The 22,773-nt window shown below is 41.5% G+C and overlaps 1 protein-coding gene across 5 annotated transcripts in view; it reads right to left on the bottom strand.

The window, feature by feature from the left end:
• SCUBE1 (signal peptide, CUB domain and EGF like domain containing 1) overlaps positions 1-22,773 on the bottom strand; it is a 162,957-nt gene that overhangs the window by 90,974 nt on the left and 49,210 nt on the right. The window lies entirely within an intron of this gene.

Below are 22,773 nucleotides of genomic sequence, written 5' to 3'. Positions count from 1 at the left end.
TCTGGTAGTGAAGGTCTCGTTGATTCATATACGATGGTAAATTTTTTTTAACGTGTTCATTCATACAGTCGAATATTCTTTAGTAGAGATCTGGGGAATGAAGAGGCCAAGTCACCACCTTGATCTCTTTGATATGTTCCTTATTCCGGAACAGCGTCAGCAGTATGACCCCTGGGGCATTATCGTGCTGATTGAGGCCGATGCCATTAGGGGGCCCAACTGCCATGGGGGGGAAGGGGGGGGGGACTTGGTGGGCCTTTACACAGGTACATTATCGGCCAGGATTGTTGCTAGAAATGCTGATAATCGGCTCATGTAAAAGTGGCACCGATCAGTTGAGGACTGGGAAAATGCCCGATCTTCAGGTCATCGCATCTTTTGGATTGTGGTAAAATGTATCGCTATCTGACGCACATCTTCCTGTGTAAAGAAGGGATGTGTGGCCGATAGCAACATTTATATGGTCATGTCCATGAGGTCTATGGACAGATGCCTCTATATACGGCACTATACAGGGATATGCTACCTATAGGCTCCAGTGTTACCAAGCTGTAAACTTTTTTTTGTAACTGGATTCTTCTGTGGAATAGTGTTGTCCAGTATGTGATTACATACAGCTGAACACAAGCTGATTAGGAGCCTATTTATAAGGGGAACTATCAGCAGGTTACTGAGGGCACTGAGGAGGAAGGTATTAGTGTTACCTTCTTCCTCGGTGCAGGTCCAGGTTAGTGGTGGTCTGGCCCACCCGCTCTATTGATTATCATTACAAGGAGCCGGAAGATGACGCGGCAGCGCTCCGAACAGTGCACTAGAGCAAAGATTACTCCGACTAAAAGTGCAGGACCAGCTCCGAGGAGGAAAGTAAGACACATACTATACATGTCTAGTGCATTGCTATGAGGAGGGTTGGGTGTAAATGACCAGTGTACTGCAAGGATTATGGGGTTTAGGAACAGGAATAACTTCCTGCCTTGTCTCTCCCTTCCTCCCTCCCCCTTTTTAATCTTTTCTCTACCGATTCTTTTCTTTTAAGTGTAATGATGCATGTATTATTGTAAATCTTATCTGTTTGTGCATGGTACCATATGCAATGACAAAATCAATTTTATTTTCATCTAATTACAGTTTGGCATTAACTCTCTAAGCCTAGGGGGAAGGGCAATCCTTCAGCCATGGTTCCCTTTGAGGTTTCCTCCACAGGTGGGTTTTTTCCTCCTGCTGGAGGATGACTCTTTAGGAGTCAAGGTTTAACTTTGTTTTGCACAATTTCCATCGTTTTTGTCTGGACTTGTAGTTCTAAGTTATACATTTATGGCATCAAATTAGGTGTGCAAAAATGTGTAAAAGATTTTTTTTTTAATTAAATATATATATTTTTTTTTTTAACAGTTTTGATTTGGCGGTTCAGGAATCAGGTGGAAGTTGCTGGCAACTTATGGTGGACAGAGAAAGCGTGTGATTCCTGCAAAACAGATGTAGCCCACGAAATGGCTGAACATTTTTATCTGTTCCAGTGCTTTCGAATAATTTAATGAAATAAAGAATTAAAAAGGATTGGTGAGTGCCACTGTGCATCTTTCTACTTATGATTTTGAAAGTTATAATGGACTCATTTTATCCCATAGAGGATGGTAAACCTCATGGTGGCGAACAGGCTGATACTTAAAGTGACTGTACTACCAGGCCTAGGCTGAAGCACTGGAGGCAGGCTGACCCACCCTAAGTGGGAAGAAACTCCAGTCCCTCTATGACGTGACTCCATTAGAATCAATGGAACCCTATCATAGAGGAGCAGGGGTTTCCTCCCACTAAGGGTTGGTCGGCCCACCTCCAGTGCTTAAGCCTGGGCCTGGTGGTACAGTCACTTTAAGGATGTCATAAGGGTAACGTCATCCAGTGGCGGGCACAGTGGTTAAGCACAGGAGCGAGGATCTTCAGTTGGGTTACTGGTGCCCTTCAAGGGGAAGCGAGGGTCCATCCCATATCCAAAAGTCATGCCCCTACAGCCATGTCCCACCTTAGTCTGTGACTGGCTGAGCAGGCCATCACTCTGGAGATCGATCCAACTTGGAACTAACAGGCAGACCAATGAGTGGGGAGAACTAGCAGACCTCTCTGAGGTAGCGAGGTAGGAGTGTATGTGTTGTTGTTTTTTTTCCTTTTTCATAGAAGCCTTGGCACCAAATCAAGAATCTTCTGTATCCACATTACTCCTACCCAAGATCTTTCCCAGCACATAAACTAAATGGATACTGCAAACAGTAAAATTCACTATAGCCTTATGTACAGTACTAATTTTAGATCAACATTTTACCTAATGTTGATCTAAAATTAATCTAAAAGCAAAAATCTAAAAATTAGTTTAAAAAAAGGAAATAAAACAAAAAGAGCATTGCACTTGCATAAAAACTCAGCTTCTAGCAAACGTTCCATCAAGATAACTAGGAGACAAGTCTATACTTGTGCTCCTTAAGACTCACTTAGTAATTACTTCCAGATACCCTTCATATTGTTTTTTTTTTTTTCCATACCAGTTTTTTTCCCCCCTCCTGCATCTCCTCAGCCTGAGTGGTTGTATTCTTACAAAACTCCCCCCAGCTTTGTTTAAGTACTTGACTGAAGCGGGCCCTCGGTCCTTTTATCAGTCGGGACCCATACGTGGCGGTATTGAGGTATGTTTGTATCCGCGGCAGGAGATGTGTTGAAAGATGCCTTTTCTTTTTCCTGTAAAAGCTTCTTGTCCCACTAATCACCCAATAATGATACTTTCACCAACTCATTAACTGAACAAGGCAACAAAGAGCCCATTCTGGCCAGAAGACTTTCTTGGTGTGCACAGCGATTCACGGTTCTTTACAATTCACTTTCCTTTCAAGAGCACACTTGGTGCACACCAGACAATGGCCGCTCGGCTTTATAGTGCAGATCTGTATGGGCTTTTACTGGGACTCAGAAACTTCACACAGAAAAGTTATGTCTTTTTGTCAGACGTGATGAACAACTCTTTCCTGTTGGGCGTCGGGGCGGCTGAAATGGTTATTTTACTTTTTTTGGGGGGGAAAGTTCTTTTATCGCCAAAGACTGATGAATTTTAGTGCGTATGAAAAAGCTTATACAGAATTAGGAGTAACTCCACCAATGGCAGCGGTACAGCCGCACTATCCCTTCCATAAAGTACGTCAGTAGTGTTTAAAAAACTTGCCGAACTGTTTGGGTTCGGCAACGTTCTTCTAACCTGAATGCTCGGCATTTGACTCCCGGGGGCTAGAGAAGTTGAATGCCACACAAGGCCAGCAGAAATAACATAGAAGCAGCCTATGTCTGTATCCAGGTTTTCCAGGACTCTTTACAACACAATTTCAACTTCTCCATTGCTCCATTCCTACAATCAGTGGGGGTCCGGGAGATGGGCCCCTGGGAATGGGCTTCTGAACCCCATCCTGTGCAAAAGAGAAAACCTTTGGGGTTGGGTAAACACTTTACCACCACTTTTCTGCCCTAGATCAGACCAGACCCCTAATTGTACTGTTCTTCTTCCCCATGGATCCGATGACTTGCTGGTTTCCTCCCTGAGCAGGGGCTCTCCTGTTGCCATGCAGCAGTGCACACATTTTTCCTTCCTTGCATACACAGTAGAGACTAATGAGCAATATGCAGTTAAACTGAGCATGCTTGACCATCTCAGTGGATGCTCTGAGATGGTCGTAACCAATGGCAACAGAGCAAAACAAAAAAGGCAGAAGAGGGATTACTAAATATATATGAAGAGTCTTTAAAGGGGTATTCTGCCCAAACATACCTTTTCATATAGCCTAGTGACTAGTCTAACTTTTCTGTGACCCCAGGCATCTTCTCCTACGGCATGTTCAGGTCCCCGGCTCAGCTATCCCGCTTCCACTGACTTGTCTGGGAGTGTCAGTCTGCTCAGCCCTGTCTTGGCCAGTGATTGGCTGAGCAGGCGGAGGCGGGATCGCTCAGCTGGGGAACCGAACATGCTATAGGAGGACATCAGAAGCACAGAAAGGTAAGAATAGGCTGTTTGTTATTTTCTCACCATGGGCTGCAATATATGAAAATTTATGTTTGAGTGGAATACCCCTTTAAATCTCCACACCCCTTTGGTCCTTCAGACTTTAAACAGAACAGGGGTTGTTAAAGTAGATTGTACACTTTAGACATTCCCTTTTGGTTAGAACAATAGTCTAATCACTAGATGGCACGGCCAGAAATAAGCGGTAATGTAGAGTTCAACTTCCCCACTGTTTCCCCTACAGGGGAAAAGCAGCATTACACCAGTCTAACTGAACTGAAGGCTGTGCATGGACGTGATGGGTCCTCCAAAGAGATAGACACTCTTTATAAGTATCCTGGATGGGGGGAATGTGCTCGATCAACTCGGAAGTGGGTAAAATAACCTTTATTAACAGCAAATTTATCCTTTACTAGAGGGGGGGGGGAATGGTCGGCCGGTTTTGACGTATCCTTTTTTTTGTCATGTCGCGCTTCCGAGTAATTTCCAAAATGACCCCATAAACCTTTCAAATTTGCACTAAACTATTTACTCTAAAACTGGAAACGTGAAAGCCACAATTAACATGTGCATTCAATTTTTGTAATCTAGTTTTGCGGCTTGCCATGCCGAATGAGGAAATTGGTTTGACAGCTTTGACAGAAGCAGGAAAGAGGAAACTTTTTTTTTTGGGGAGAAGAAGAAAAAAAAATAAAAAAAAAGAAAAAGAAAAAGAAAAGGGGAGTCTGGGAATGTTTTCTTTAAGACAGTGTATCAAGTCCATCGTAGCCTTAGACCGCAGCTCGGCTGCGCAGCCCCGGCCAAGACTCTACTGTTTTATTTAAATGAGTGCTTCTAAATCCCTTTTCTAGTGGCCGATAAGAACCTGGATTTATGCTTCCCATGCTCGGATGATGAAAGTTTATGATATTTCAATGAACCTCTTACCGATAGCTTTGCGCTTTTTTACATTTTACCTGTAGCAATGCCAAAACAGACTCCAGCTAAATACTGTCTAGAAGATTGTATTTCATTAATCACGTCTTTTTAATTTCCAGGGCTCAGTGTTCAGGAAGCTCCGGGAGCATATAATCAAATTTACCAGCACTTTATCAAGCGCTCCTAGAAGCTTGAACCTATTACTATAGACCCTTGCCGATCAAAAACTTGGACTAACCTCGTTCTACATGGCTGCCTGAAAGCTTTTTAAAGGGCAAGCGCTGTCTGCAAAGAGCGGGGAGAGTCTTGCTTTCCTGGGGATAGTAATAATATAGCAAAGTATAAAAAGGATTGAAACAAAGCACTAAAAATAATAATAATAATAATAATCATCTTGTTCTGGGCCCATATAACTTTAAAGGGAATCTGTCACTAGGTTTATGCCACCTTAAATGAGGGCAGAATAAACTAGTGGCAAAAATACAGAACAGATTAGTGTATTATTTTGTTCAAACGTTCTCCTAATATACAGGAGAATAGATTTATGCCACACCCCTCCTCCCAGCTGCTGCCTATACACAGCATAGATAGATAACTGCCATTCAGCAGCTGGTGGGCGGAGTTTTCTGCTTCTCATGAATATCCAGGACTACTGGGCTCATGCACATTATGGAGAGGACTACTTATTGTCCATGTTATTCAGGAGGAGATCTCTGGATCAGCTGCACAGAACAGTGTAAGTGATACATCATTCTGTTCAGCTTCTCTGTCACTAGTTTATGCTACCCTGAGATAGGACGGCATAATCCTACTGACAGAATCACTTTAAATAGTCTGACCCTTTATGGATCTAGCAAGGTCTCTTAAGGCTGGCCACACAGATAAAATGATGTGCGGTCAATCTTAGAGATGACTGCAACTCCAGAATGTGTGGTATTTGAAGACCAGTGATTGAAGATGGAGGCAGTCCTAGGGAGTCTGAAAAAACATGGATATAGCCTAAGGCCATAGGCTGTATCCATGTTCTCCAGGACTCCCTAGGGTTACATCCAACTTAAGCCACCAGTACTCCAGCCTGAATGATCAGACTGTGACTATGCTGGACATAGGTTCTGATCAGGATCAGGCAGCTGAAATATCACATTCCCAATCCTTCTCTTAACCAGTATCTCCTGTCAGGGAAGAGTATCTGGCATAAGCATATTCTTGTCTCATGCTCACATGAATTAAAGCAACAGGTACCAAAAAGATATACAGATTTCTAAATTACTTCTATTTAAAAATGGCAAGTCTTCCCATACTTATCAGCTGCTGTAGGCCCTTCAGGAAGTGGTGTATTCTTTCCAGTCTGCTGCCACCTCTGTCCATATCAAGAATTGTCCAAAACAGTAGCAAATCCCCATAGGAAACCTCTCCTTCTCTCTGGACAGAGGTGGCAGCTGAGAGCAGTGTGTCAGACTGGAAAGAATACACCACTTCCTGCAGGACATATAGCAGCTGATACATACTGGAAGACTTGAGTTTTTTTTTTTTTTTTTTACAGAATTAAATTACATATCTATATAACTTCCAGGTACTGGTTCATATAAAAACTACTCTTTTCCCTCTGAAATACCCCTTTAAGAGCAATGGGGAAAGAAAGCTGTTGACCAAACAAATTTTTTTTTTTTATTTATTTTAGAAAACACACAGGGATGAATTGTGGGTAAAACACACAACTAGTGATTTTTAGGAACCTGACTATTGGTGGATATTTATTATAAGGATTTCTTAACCATGTATGACGAGTTGTCATCTTTTCTCGTTTCCATCGTTCCGGGATTTCTGACGGCTCTCGTTCTGCCGGGGAGACTTGTGTTTCATATTTAACTATTTGGCATTCCAGAAGCCAAATGTAATGCTTTGTCCCTATGACATGTTTACACCAACATGCCGCCCTTTTCCATTCTAATTAAGTGCCATGTTGTTCAAAGGCGGGCTGCCCGTTGCGGATTCAGTCATTAACCTCAATCTTCTTAAAACAACACTGCAGATTCCCCGGCACTTAGACCGGGAGGCAGCACCACATCCCAATCTCTTCGCGTGCACTGGAGAAACAGGATGCAGCGTCATTGGTAATTCAGTATTACAAAGAGGCAGGTTGACAAAAGCCATACACAACATATCCCGATCCCTATCTCCTAGACAAGATAAGCCGAGAGTAGCTGCACAGATGACATCTCCCATCTCAGTATTAATGCTTGTGGATGGCATCTGGTAAGACGTCGATCTAGAAAGTCACAGAAAATATGGATACAGCCATAGGCCGTGTACGCACTGCATACGTTTCGTAATAATCACGGCTGCTGTAACAACGGCCATAATTACTACAGAACTTACGTAGTGCTGCCTTCTTAGGAATCCCGGCCGGAGTGTATACACATAGTATAACACTCCATCCGGGATCCCTAGAGGCGTTGCAAGAAACTGACATGTCAGTTTTCTGCGGCCGCAGAAAACTCTGTCAGTTGACACAATGGAGTGTGTGGCCCCAGCCGCATGCTCCATTGTGAGCAGCGGGGAATTCACTGAAGCAACAGCAGTGAAGATCATCCAGCCAGTACTTCAGTACTAGCCGGGATGATCTTCTCAGGCACCGACCGTTCTGTGACCTGGCCTGGTGACGCAACAACCGGTGTCTTACTACTTGGGAACATGGCCATAGACTGTATTTATCTTCTTCAGACGCCGGGAGTCAAATTGTTCGGGTTCGGAGAATGTTGCCGAACTCCGCTCGACACTAAAACACATCCCTCTCCAAATAGGAAAGAAAACTTTCTTCACCCTCTTCTTTCCCATTGGGATAGCTCTGCGGAGTAATGGCTCCTATCGAAAAAATGTAGGACATGTTACATGGTATGTTCACACTGAGTAAAATCGGCGGAATCCTCCGCCGTGGAATCCCGCCTGCCTCCATGTCTCACAGTACCTTGCTTTCATCGTTCCCTGCGTGCGAGCCCTCCCATAGAGATATTGTGGGACACTGCAGATTTTACTCAGTGTGAACATACCCTTAAAATTATGCAAATGAGCCCTCCCATGGAAGGAAAAAACCATCAGTAGGTGGCAATAGAGAGTCTTTCCTTCCTACTGGACCAATTTGCATACTTTTGCCGTTAAAGTGATATTTCAGGAAAAATTTACTTTTCCCCTATCCACAGAATAGGAGGAGAGTAGGGGATCATGGGGATCCAATCTCTGTAGCCCCTGCTAATCTCAGTTTTAAGCGCCGGCGTCTGTATTATGAATAGAGCCGCGGGAACGGCACATGACCTGCGCTCTATTCATTCCCATGAAGCGACGGAAAGGGCTGAGTACAGCACTCTTTCGGCGTACTTGGCTTTTTTTATCGCTCCATAGGAATGAATACAGCCTAGGTACGGTACGTGACCCGCGGCTCTATTCATTCCTATCGAGCAACGGAAAGAGCCAATGAATAAAGCGCGGGTCACGTGTAGTCTATTCCTAATACAGAAGCCGGGGATTGATACAGAGATCAGCGGGAGTACAGAGATTGGATCCCAGCGATCCGCTACTTCAGGGAAACGGTATGAGGGTCTACAAGAAGACATGAGCGAACCTGCCAAAAGTTTGGATGTACACAAACCCAAACGATCGGCACTTGAATCCCGCTGCCTGAAGAAGGTGGATACAGCCCAAGGATTTGTTTTTCAGGCAGTCATCGGGTTGCATCCACCTTCTCCAGGCAGCAGGATCGAAATGTCAATAGTTTGGGACAGCAGGTTAGCTCATCTCTTCCTACAAGCAGTGTATGTCAGAAATATACATTGGTGTAGTACCCATATGTATAACTTTGGTGGACAATGCGCATCGAAGTGTCGTGACCAACGCTGTTGTGGACAGTACTTCGTCCAAGCTCCATTCATTTGTGAGAACAATATTTCTCCGTTCTTGTGATCAGTGGGAATCCCAGCGGTTAGACCCCCCCCACACACACACACACAGATATCTTTGAGAGTTACAAATAGCCCTTAAATAAAATGTGGAAGATAGATAGATAGATAGATAGATAGATAGATAGATAGGAGATAGATAGATAGATAGATAGATAGATAGATAGATAGATAGGAGATAGATAGATAGATAGATAGATAGATAGATAGATAGATAGATAGATAGATAGGAGATAGATAGATAGATGATAGATAGATAGTAGATAGATAGATAGATAGATAGATAGGAGATAGATAGATAGATGATAGATAGATAGTAGATAGATAGATAGATAGATAGATAGATAGATAGATAGATAGATAGGAGATAGATAGATAGATAGATAGATAGATAGATAGATAGATAGATAGATAGATAGAAAGAAAGATAGATAGATAGATAGATAGAAAGAAAGATAGATAGATAGATAGATAGATAGGAGATAGATAGATAGATAGATAGATAGATAATAGATAGTAGATAGATAGATAGATAGATAGATAGATAGATAGATAGATAGATAGAACAGGCAGAACATGTCAAACACACAAGATATATTCATCTAACAATTAAAAAAAAAAATCAACCTAATATTTTTTTTTACAAAATTACATGTAAACCAAACTGCAAAATGGTGCAAAAAAACAAAAACAAAACACACAGACATGACATTGAAAAATGTAACAAAAATAAAAACTTTACCACCTTAAGATCCAGGTCTCAAATGTAGAATTACAGATTTCATAAAATAAAATAAACCAGTTATAAATTTTATAAACGTCCCCTAAATATATTAGAATTGCAAAAATTTTAAAAAATATATATATATTTTTTTTTTTCTAAAAATAAAACCTGTTCTTTGTAAAACATTATATTGATTAAATAAAAAACAAAAATAATAAAAAATGTAATTTTAACAAAATATTTTTGGGGGAGGCTGAGCCGGCAGCTGTTTTGCATCGGATTTTCTAATGCCAGATAATTACTAGTAATGAGTAACTGCTACTAGCACAAGTCTATTACGCTCTGGTTTACAAGGTCAAGGAAGGGTCTTTTTGTAACCAATTCAGAAGACTTCAGAGAGTTTCTAATAAGGCAAGACTAATCAAGTGGCGACCCAACTCTGCATGGAGAAAGGAACTCTGTAAATTACTATGGGGGAGTCAGCGCTGGGTAACTACGGAAGAGTTATAGCCCCTTCTGTAATGCTTACCGAGTCATTAACTACTCTCTGGTCCATAAATAAACCTCCATCATTAGGTGTGTAAACAGAGCACCTATTGTGTTACCGCCACCTCACCGGAACCTGGACTAGGTAAGAAAACAGCTCCACTAGGAACAGGTCCTGCCTACTACTAATAATGCAATTTCTCCGGTATAGACTTTCCCATATCCAAAGAAATCATTAAGAATGAGCGTGATTAAAAACGTCATCTTTAAAAAAAAAAAAAAAAAAAAAATTGTATACAAATTTTCAAAATTGTAAAAAAAAAAGTTACAGAATTTTGAAATAGATTTTTAAAAATAAAAATCTTACTTTGATGTATTAAAAAACGTTATGTAAATTAAAGTCTAGATTTGGACATTGATCCAGTGATTTATTCCGATATTTAGAGAGAGGAAGGAGTTTATTCTTAATACTGGAATCGGCCTTCTTCTGGATCAACACAGTAGGGTTATAAGTTGAACATATCTCATCATCTGTGTACTCTGTCCACGGATATGAAGCGTATGTTTCCCCGGTATACAATTAATATTCTTACCCTTTTTATTTTAGAAGTAAAAAAAATTAATTTTTAAAAATTGTATATAGGGTTAAAGAAAGTAACTGCATCTCAATAGAAATGAACCTGCTTGCCACAAAATGCAACAGAAATTTCCATTCACAAAAACCTCTGAAACAAAATTAAAAGCTTGTGAATTCCCCCTTGTGGCTTTTTTTCTGTTGTTTTTGCTCCTTTTATGTTTAAAATGACAGAAATGGGTTCTGTTCCTTAGTTTATGATAAAAAAAAAGGCGATTGTTATGGTCACAAGTACATTCTAGGAAATCATATATATAATTTATTTATTAAAAGTAAATATATGTCTATCCATCAAATTCAAACAAGCTTTATTGGCAGGACTAAATACATATTAGCATTGTCAAAGCAAGATTGGGTATTATTGAATAGGGATGGGGAATGGAGATAAGGGACATAGGGTAGGACAAAAGTCTACGGGATATCATGCTCCTCTATCTATCCGTCTCCTATCCGTCTCCTATCCGTCTCCTATCCGTCTCCTATTATCTATCTATTATCTATCTATTAATCTATCTATCTATCTCCTATCTATCTCCTATCATCTATCTATCTATCTATCTATCTATTATCTATCTATTAATCTCCTATCTATCTATCTATCCATCTATCTATCTCCTATCTATCTATCTATCTATCTATCTATCGTATTAATCTATGTCCTATCTATCTATCTATCTCCTATCTATCTATCTCCTATCTATCTATCTCCTATCTATCTATCTCCTATCTATCTATCTCCTATCTATCTCCTATATATCTATCTATCTATCTATCTATCTCCAATCTATCTATCTATCTCCTATCTATCTATCTCCTATCTATCTCCTATATATCTATCTATCTATCTCCTATCTATCTATCTCCTATCTATCTCCTATATATCTATCTATCTATCTATCTCCTATCTATCTCCTATCTATCTCCTATCTATCTATCTCCTATCTATCTATCTATCTCCTATCTATCAACAAACGATCTATCTCCAATCTATCTATCTATCTCCAATCTATCTATCTATCTCCAATCTATCTATCTATCTTCAATCTATCTATCTATCTATCTATCTATTTATCTACCTACCTACCTCCCTTTGCCTCTATCATTCCATGTTTGACCAATAAAACAATTCCAGATGTCCAGCATTTCCCCAAACCCCAGCTTCACGTTATCTATCTCTCTATTTCTCTCCTATCTCTCTCTATCTCCTATCCATCTACCTTCAATCCATCTACCTCTCTATCTCTATCATTCTATCTCTCTATCTCCTATCTATCATCTATCTATCTCCTATCTATCTCCTATCTATCTATCTCCTATCTATCTATCTATCTATCTATCTATCTCCTATCTATCTCCTATCTATCATCTATCTATCTCTATCTCTCTATCTCCTATCTATGTGTCTCCTATTTATCTATCTATTATCTACCCGTCCATCCATCTACCCATACACCCACCCACCCATCCATCCATGTTAGAAGGCACACAATCTTTGACCAATAAAACAATCCCAGACGTCCAGCATTTCCCCTCACCCCGGCTTCATGTTATGATTCTGCAATTATAGCCTTTACATCAGAATGACTATTTCATCGATTGTTTAGAGAATCCTTTAGTATTACTAAGAACCATTCGCTGTGGGTTGTGCAATGGATTAAGGGCGAGACCACAATGCAGTAGACATGGTCATGCAGTTTTTCTCCGATGTGGCTGATCCATTGCCCATTTTTAGTCTTTTCTCTAAGTGGGTTTGAAAATAAAAATCCATAATGCTGGACCCTTCACATCTTTCAACTCGACTCTCCACTAACAAAACATCTTCTGTTGGTGGAGAATCAGGGGACCCCATACACCTCATATTATATAGGGCAGCCTTAAAGGTTTTTTTGTGTTTTTTTTTTTTTTTGCAGAAATCAATAGTCCAGGCGATGTTAAGAAACTTTGTAATTGGGTTTATTAGGCAAATCTGCCATTATCTGCATTCAAAAAGACTTTCCCCAGGTCCCCCCCCCCCCCCCTCCTCCTCTCTCTCATTCCCTGCTCATTATCAGGAAATCTCGACTCTTTTACATCAGTCGTGTCCTGTGTAACCTATGGAGAGGAAAGGGGGGAGAAGGGAGATTAGTGGCCAGGAGAGAACAAAGGATTACACAGTGGGACCTATGTGAAAGCCGGTATTCTGAGGTCAGAGAGGTCAGTGCTGACTTCAGAGGAGATAGCCCGGTGATGTAGCTGTAAATTAACTCCTTGTTGTCCTGTTTTGGTGCCTCATCTCCCCTCTCCATAAGAGAACCATGAAGACAGAAGGGAGAGCTTCAAACTGCTTTGTCATGATTAAAATGTATTTTTTAGCTAATAAACCCAATTACAAAGTTTCCTAAAATCACATGTACTGATTTCTGCAAAAAAAAAAAAAAAAAAAGAATTCAACAACAGGTACACTTTAATGGCCATCTTGGCCGGACTGACTGACTACCTGTCCAATGCCTATGAGGGCCACTCTTTCCCGACACATCGGATTTCACTGCCTGATCCTGTTCTTAAAGAGATAAGCTGCCACCAGACGTTGATGGCAGCGGCTTACCCCTACTTAGACACATGAATAGTCGGCTGAGCTAAACGTTCATGTGTATGAGCGGAAATTGGGAGAGATCACTTTCAACTAAATGAGTGTTTGACCAATTACTAACACATCTATAGCCCTCTTTAGAGACCTGTACCTCTGTAAAGACCATCTACTGTCACACACCTGGGCTAGTAACAAGATGGCTGCTGGTACCTATAGCTAGTAACTAGTGTTGAGCCGGAGAGACCAAACTGTTCGGGTACAGCAACTTTTTCTGACCCAGTTAGCTGGACATTTGACTTCCGCTGCCTGGTAGATGCCTGGAAACCATGGATACAGCCATAGTGGGAGATTTATCAAACATGGTGTAAAGTGAAACTCACTCAGTTGCCCCTAGCAACCAATCAGATTCCACCTTTCATTTTCCAAAAAATCTGTGAGGAATGAAAGGTGGAATCTGATTGGTTGCTAGGGGCAACTGAGCCAATCTCACTTTACACCACGTTTGATAAATCTCCCCCATAGTGTAAAGTGAAACTGACTCAGTTGCCCCTAGCAACCAATCAGATTCCACCTTTCATTCCTCACAGACTCTTTGGAAAATGAAAGGTGGGATCTGATTGGTTGTTAGGGGCAACTGGGCCTGTTTCACTTTACACCATGTTTGATAAATCTCCCCCATAGGCCATATGCAGCCTTTCCTGCCAGGGTATCTAACTTCTCCAGGTAGCACGAGTCAAATGCCGAGCGTTCCGCTTCGAGAACCGTTCGGCCTCTCCGTTCGGCATGACTTTTATCCACTGGGGTTTTTGTTTTTTGTTTTTTTTTTATCTTATTGGTATTTTTTCAAGGACAAAAAGGTAACTTTCAGTCTTGCCATTTATTTGCATTGCATGTGAATATTTGTATTCATTTACATGTAAGAACATGCAAAATAAGCCTAAAACAAAAAATATATAAAATACACACAAAAAAAAGAACAACACTACAAGTTAAAGGGGTACTCCAGTGAAAATCTTTTTTTTTTTTTCATATCAGCTGGTGCCAGCAAGTTATAAAGATTTGTAATTTACTTCTATATAAAAATCTCAAGTCTTCCCTTACTTATCAGCTGCTGTATGTCCTGCGAGAAGTGGTGTTTTCTTTCCAGTCTGATACAGTGCTCTCTGCTGCCACCTCAGTCCAGAGCAGTAGCAAATCCGCATAGAAAACCTCTCCTGCTCTGGACAGTTCCTGACATGGACAGAGGTGGCAACAGAGAGCACTGTGTCAGACCGAAAAAAAAAAAACACATTTCCTGCAGGACATACAGCAGCTGATAAGTACTCAAAGACATGAGATTTTTAAATAAAAGTAAATTATAAATCTATATAATGGTGCGTTTACACAGGCAGATTTATCTGACAGATTTTTTTAAGCCAAAGCCAGGCACAGACCATAAACGGAATGGGTCAAAAAGGAAAAACTGAGATTTCTCCTCTTTTTGGTGTTGGCTTCCAAAATCTGTCAGATAAATCTGCCTGTGTAAACGCACCATAACTTTCTGACACCAGTAGATCTGAAAAAAAAATAAATAAAAATTTTGCTGGATGACCCCTTTAAGAACCAATGTTTTTCAAGGGAAAAAGTGATAAAATACTAAAGAAAAAATAATAATAGAAATTGATCATTTACGATTGTGTAGCTAAAAGTGATAAAATACTAAATAAAATAAAAAATAAAAAAAGATGAATAATAAATGTTAAGAATCAATGATTTTGCGGGATTCTGGCTCAGCTCTAGATATTGGGTATCTATGGCGGCATAATCCCAGCACTCGAGAGATTAGTACGGTTTCCTGCCCTGGTTACACAAGACTATTTGAGACATGCAGGAGATTCCAGCTCCAGAGGAACAGTAAAGAGTCGGACGCTTTACAGACATCACTGCAGAAGACGCGACCGGGACCTTAAATCACAATTTAACTTCTAATCAGGATTTCATTTGTTGGGACAAAATAACTTTTTTTTTATTTTTTTTTTTGCATTTGTTGCCCACGTGAGGAATTTCCTCCCGAATTCCTCTACTGAAGGAATACATCCACCCCACCATTTAGCATGTGAACGTCTACACAAAAACAGACTTATGTTGGCATTTTCTCATGGCATCCTGAAATCGCACACAAAACCACAAGGAGGAAAAATGTAAAATAAGCGGTTTATTATGAGAAGCCAATGGCTATATAGGCAGCTTGCAAAATGTAAGAAAAAAAAAAAAATTAGGAGAAAAGTCAGTCTGTTAGTGCAAGTTATAGAGCGTGCAGCAAAGTCCTCGAAAATGTCACCGCTCCAAACAGTTCTCGCTACGTTCAGACACAGACCGATTCGTATCTTATATATTTTACTATATATAATTGCGAGAATATTTTTTTTATTATTATTATTATTATTATTATTATAAGATGATGCCCCCATACCCATGGAGTAATTTCTCCCCTTATATGCCGTCATTTTACTTGCGGAAACTGGTGAATAAAAATGACTCCATATTGACTGTGGAAAAATTGTGTAAGCGATTGGTCACAGTCATGTTTAAAAATAATAAACTTCTTTAAGCTTTGACAAAGCCTAAGGGCCCAATTACACGGAACGATAATTGGCCCGAATTGGCTGATTATCGCTTCATGGAACAGAGACAATGATCAGCCAATTAAACGATCGTCGGCTGATCGTTTCTTTGGGCCTAGATCTAAAATCATCAGCCGCTACGTTCAGATACAGACCGATTTGTATCTTATAGATCTTATTATATATTTTACAATATATATTTGCGAGAATATTTTTATTAATATTATAAGATAGCGCCCCCATACCCATGGGGTGATTTCTCCACTTATAAGCCGTCATTTTTCTTGCGGAAACTGGTGGTGAACTGGTGAATAAAAATGACTCCATATTGACAGTGGGAAAACAGTGTAAGCGATTGGTTAGAGTCATGTCTAAGAATCCTATTAACTTCTGTAAACTTGGACAAAGCCTAAGGGCCCTATTACATGGAGCGACAAATGGCCCAAATTGACCCCATTCAGGCGATTATAGCTCCATGTAACAGAGACAATGATCAGCCAATGAAATGATCATTGGCCGATCTTTCTTTAGGCCTAGATTAGAGATGGTCTGAACCTGCCAAGGTTCGGGTTTGTGCAAACCCGGACTCACAGCAATGATTCCCGCTGTCTTAAACCTCTGTGCAGAGGGTGGATACAGCGGGAGGACCACCTGCAAAACCGGGATAGAGCCACAGCCATAGGCTGTATCCCAGTTTTCGAGGCGGTCCTCCGGCTGTATCCACCCTCTCCACAGAGGTTTAAGACAGCGGGAATCATTGCAGAGAGTCCGGGTTTGTACGACCCCGAACCTCGGCAGGTTCGGACCATCCCTAGCCTAGATCTAAAATCAGCCACCAACCACGATGTCCGTGCATCCCTTTCTAAACGATTATACGGCCATTTATTGGCCCAGTAAACGAGCACCGATATAGTAGATCGGCACTCATTTACAGTATTGATCGGGCCTTCATCGGCCTGTGTAATTGGACCCTAAGGGTGCTTACAATCATTAAGATGTCCTAGTCTTATGGTCACAAGTATTAGAGATGTGGACTCTACAGGTAGTTTTCTATTTAGCGTTGGATAATGTGGGATGCGGAATCTAATGGATTCTTTAGTATTCACCCTTAACCCCTACAAGGCGTTGCTGTAGGATGATCCCCAAAACATAGTTCTTAAAATAATAGTTATGGATTGGAGTCAGCAGCCTTCATGGAACAGCCAAGAAAGGAAACAACGATTGTTGCCATGATGCGACAGGCCAAATGATTATATGGGATCGTAGCCATAGCCAAGGGTCCGAACCACGAAGAGTAAGCTGGAAGTGACATCCAAGAACAAGGCTAAGGTCACAATAAGAAACAGTAGTACAAGGACAAGAGCCAAGACAGTACCTCAATCAGTAGGAGAAGCATGATGGGAAATATCTGGAGGTAATAATAGGGCAACCCAACAACCCAACACCACCATTCAGCCAGAGCAGGTGAGCCATGGTGTAATCCAGCATGATGGTGGCAGAAGATGGGAGCCACAGAAGCAAAGGATGTATCTAGCTTCCTAGATCTCAGTAAGGCTGGGTTCACACCTACATTGGAGGTTACCTTGGCAGCCTTAGTCACAGGCTCTATCAAAAATACAGCATGCTTTGTAAGTTTGATGGTAAAGCGAAGGACATTGTGACCCAAGGAAGCTGTTCAGGTACATCATGTAACTAATCCACCACCACCACCACCACTATTCTTCATCGTTCTACTCAAACAATGACTCAGAACAATGGAAACCATAGCGAGGATGGATCATGAATTTGAAAAGTGGACATCGAATGTATATCTGGATGGTGGGTCCAAGAAGTAGAATACTCAAGTCTAAAGGTCGTTTGGAAGTACTGATAACTGACCCATGTAAAAGGGCCAAGCGTTCAGCCACCAAGCGAGAAATCTCTTACGGCCCTATTTCACGGGTCGTCTAGAAAAGCAAACGAGTGCTCTCTATTCAACGTGGCTGCAGCGAGCGAGTGAGTGCGGGAGGGGCGGCGGGGGCTCCAGGGGGTGGCTGCCCGGGTTATCGCTGATCGTCCGGGCAGCCCATAGGATACAGCAGCGTCTGCTGCCGATGCTCCTATTCAACGGAGCGCCGGCAGCAGATCGTTGCTGTATCAGTGGCTTGTTTTTCAACATGTTGAAAAACAAGCGACTGCAACGATCAGCCGATATGAACGATGTCGGCTGATCGTTGCACTCTATTCCACGGGACGATTATCGTCCGTAGCGGCCGATATCGGCTGAATACGGATGATAATCGTTCCGTGGAATAGGGCCTTTATTCCTTGGCTAACCACTAGTATTGACCGAACTTTCCGAACCCGTACGCTTGGGATATGACTTCCTGTGGATGGAGAAGTTGTATTCGGCCCAACAGAGTAGAGGAAAACATAGTAGACAGAGTAGAGTCAAATGCTGAGCATTCAGGTTTAGCCGAACCCAAACGTTAAGCAATTTCGTTAAGCTATCGCACATCTTCCCATGTATACAGGAATGATCCAGTGATCATTTGTGATATGCAAAAGAACACCAATGTTGCTGACCAACAATTGTTATTGACCTGTGCCATATCGCTACAGGCTGCCCATTGATATAGGATTATTGCATTTTTTTCATCCCTTTTGGAGAAGTTTGCTACCACTCACTTCTTCATAACCATAACCTCTGAGCAAGTGCCAAGCAGCCCCAGGATCCGAGAAAACCGATCCAAGAATCCAGGATGCGAGACTACCTCTCGTTGATGCACAGACTTGTTTTAGGTTCCAATGAAGTACGAGAAGCTTATGCAATAAACTCCATGTAAATAATAATGTGTGCAATGATTGGGGGGGGTAGCTTTTATAAAGTGCAAATAAACTAGGGTTACCTCCACATTTTTCATTACAGGAATCCTCAAAAAAATTAACGTTTCAAATGAACAAAAAATTTTAGCAAATTTCTAATTTCAAAAAATTCTTTCTCCAGAAATTTACATAGTTTTTTTTTCTCTTACTAGTAAGTAAGTGCAACCTTTAAGGCACGTGGATGACAAACTGGAAGTCTGGCAGTAGGGCCCATCTGCATTACAGTGACATATTGTTAAGAGCCAGAGAACCATGAGAGCTCATTATCTTTACAAGAGAAATCCTTGTTCTATCACCAATAACCGGGGAAGATTAGGTAATTTGGCCAGCGTCTCCGTCCCGCTAACAAGGATCTTTGCAACTCCTGGAACTCGCTAATCACACAATTGATGACCTAATTAAATCATTACAGCCGTCTCCAGAGCCGTGTGTGGATAATAACATTACTAATCAGAGCGAAATCGGGAGTATTAGCGCATTAATCCTGCTCCGCTACAATACCGGCTCACTGCTCTATGCCTTAAGATGCTAACGGAGCACGACACAAGATGACCTATATGGAGAATAAAAATAAAACAAAAAATCTCAAATGTATTTAAGGGCTCACACACTTATGTATGCCAACAAATGTGCGTTGGATTGGGGGGGTGCAGGGGGCAGAAGATCGCTCAAGTCTTTTGCTGTTCACTCCGCATTTCTTGGGTGGGGGGGTCTATATCTTAATCATCGCGGTGGGCGAAACCACGGCTGCCGCAATGCCCAATAGTTGCATGATGTTGCCAAGGTTGAGGTTTTGCTCACACGCAATGATGGAAATATACACCCACCCCCTCTCGTCTTGGACGGTATACTTTTGACATGTGGAAATTGGAGAGAGGGTGTTTGGGAGCAGAAGGCTTGGGCAATCTTTTGTTCCCTACACACCCTATGCCAAAGACATAAAAAGTTTGCCCATCTTTAAGCATACTGTCAGGAGCCGGCCGTGATGCTCAGCTCCCGGCACTGCCAGAGCGTGCGGCTAGCCTCCTGGAAGTACCGACGGGGTCCCTGGCAACCAGCCCAGACGGTTTCGGGGAGCACGCCAACGGTGTCCCTGACTACCAGCCACACCGGCAAGCGTTCAAAGTTATTTCTGCGGCCAGGGCTTTACTACCCCCGTGTTGTGGATCGTGACGTGCTGACTGGCGGCTGACACCGCCAGTCAGCTCTGTAATAGTCTGGGGGCTGGAGTCTCGGCTTCAATCACGCCTGGGGCTGGGACTCCAACCTCCGTAAAACTTCTCCCCTCATCATCCTCTTTGCCTTCTATACAGCCTCTTTAGACTGTGACTTATCTAGCCTTGTACCCAGATTGTAGTTTCCCTGGATTTCTGATTCTGGCTTTACTTACTGACAATTCCCCCCCCAACTTCCAAATCTGTACTGCGACAACCGATAGATACTGACCCAGCTAGTGTTTGTATTGTCTTGTCTTTGTGTTATACTTACAGTATATCAGCTAGCGACCAGTCTTCAGGTTGGGGCTGGCCAGCTAAGGAGCTGATAACTCCAAGAGCAAGGGACAGGAGGGTGGGTGCCAGTGTTAGGGGTTCACATGTCCTGTGTCTCTGGGTCCCAGCCTGACATATACCCAATACTTATTCCATCACCACCACCTGTCTGGGCAAGAGTCATCCCATAGACACAAGGCTGGTCCTGCCACAATCAGCAGATTAGGTCAACTTTGCATTTATGTGTACGGGAACCTTAACTGCTTAGGAAGTTACTATCACATCTACATCATCTGTGACTTCACTTACGAAAATTGTCAACTGGTAGTTTAAGGTTATGTTCCCACTTCGGGAACATAGCGGCCAATGGCGGAAGTCTCGTTATATAGACGGCTGCTAATTTAAAAGATGTAGATAGCCTCATGGGAATAGGGGTCTTTTTTGCACTTTTTGGGTCTTTTACATCCCTAAAATTGTCAGGTTTCCAAATTGGATATTAGCATCTGCTGAAGCCTAAAAAAAAAACTACAAAAAATTCCAAATGCAGAACAAAAAAAAAATCTAAAAAGTTTTAAGTTCAAAATACTTCGTGTGCACATAGCCGTAGGCTATGTTTGCACACAGTAATTTGGTCAGTATTTAAGCCAACCCCAGAAGTGGGTCCAAAACACAGAAATCTGTGCCAATCTTTTCATTATTGTTTTTAATAAGTTAGGTCAACTCTTAGTTTTGGTTAAAACAATTGTCCAAATACAATGTGTGAACCCTCCTTAAAGGGGTTATCCAGGATTACAAAAACATGACTGCTTTCTTCACTCTTATTCTCAGTTGATGTGTGGTACTGCTGCTCAGTTCAATTGGGACGAGTTGTAATACCACACACAACCTGAGGACAGGTGCGGTGCTGTTTTTTGAAAGAAAGCACCTATGTTTTTATGATCCTGAATAACCCCTTTAAGGAAGGCTAAAATACACTTTTAGCCCCTAAAGAGGGTCAATCTGCTGCTTTAACCTTCCCCATACTACACATTGTAGCTCAGCTTATTCAGACTTGCTACTAGGTGAAAGCACAAGCTCACCATTCGCTCATTACAAGATCACGAAATATAGAGAAAACCTGCATTACAAGGGATAAAAAATTCCTTCCATAAATTCCTAGACAATCCATAATAATAGTTGACTTTTTAGTATTTATGGGGAAAAAAAAATAGAGTTGTCAGTGATTTTTAGGCTGGATGTACTTGAGTCATAGTCAAGTTTTGGAAGACCTCCAGCGGTAATCCTTCACATCGTCATTTATAAACTGATGTGACAATCACTTAGCAGTATAAAAGAAAGGCATAACAATCACATAAAATAATAGCTAGCTATTATAACCCCATAAAAGTAAAAGCACTAGGTGTAACAATCGCCTCGTAATACCATAGTTAGAAGTGATAACCACCTCTAAATATATTCCCTAGGTGGCAACCGCCTCCTAATAACATAGTTAGAGGTGATAACCGCTTGAAAATACATTACCTAAGTGACAACCGTCTCATAAAACCAATAGGAGATGTCACAACCACCTCCTAATACGAGTGCAGAGTAGGAAAATCAGCCCATAATTCTCTCTTCACGTAGTGCAAAGGTGTGATGTTTTATATGTCTAGGATGTGGGATGAATATTTTTTAGGAAGTATGGGTCCATGATTTAATGGAAGTCCGAGGTGTCGATTCCAGTTCTCGCACTGAGCTTAGCCGAATTAGTTTCCATTAAGGTCCCCATACACATAAAAGCAAAAATTGACTGAAAGTGGCGATTTTGGCGGGATCGGCCAATTACCTTGTGTGGTTTAATCATCAGTTGGAGGTTAAGTATTGGTTATGATTAAAGATCCTCCTTTTTGGAAGGGTTCACTAAAATCGGGCCCTTCCGTTTAGTTTTGGATTCAACACTACACTCATAGGGCATTGAATTTAAGGAGTTAAGGGACATTCTGTAGTAATTTTTTTTTATTTTTACTGGGGTTGAAAAAAAAAAAAAAGTGTAACTCAACTACACCGTTCCTCCATGGCTCCCCCCCCCCCCCCCTGCTGCTCATCTCTTCTCCCTGCCTCCAAGACAAAGAGCCAGAGCAAGATCTTCCCACTTGGCTGATTACTAGAATAGGCAGGAAACCACTATTTATTGTATAGTAAAAAGGACTCCTGTCAAAATGACAGGTGTCCCTGCTCTCCACATAGTTTCCATGGAGCACTATGTTAGGACACCAGGAAAACTACATACTAAGCAGGAGTCATACACAAAATTACTTACTGTAGAGGAGCAAGGCCACCAATAAAAAAAAAACAAAAAAAAAACAGGAGTCCCTGCTCCACTTCTTATAGTGGTTTAGGTTTTCCTCAAGTAACCATAATTTGGTCAATAGTGAACTGTAGAGGAAAATGCAGATTTGGGCCAAATAAAGAAGCAGGCGAGTATTACATCACTTGAAATTGCAAAATCCAATTAACAC

The sequence above is a fragment of the Dendropsophus ebraccatus genome, chromosome 1 (assembly GCF_027789765.1).
Source record: "Dendropsophus ebraccatus isolate aDenEbr1 chromosome 1, aDenEbr1.pat, whole genome shotgun sequence".
Taxonomy (NCBI): Eukaryota; Metazoa; Chordata; class Amphibia; order Anura; family Hylidae; genus Dendropsophus; species Dendropsophus ebraccatus.
This window is presented reverse-complemented; position numbering and strand designations above follow the sequence as displayed.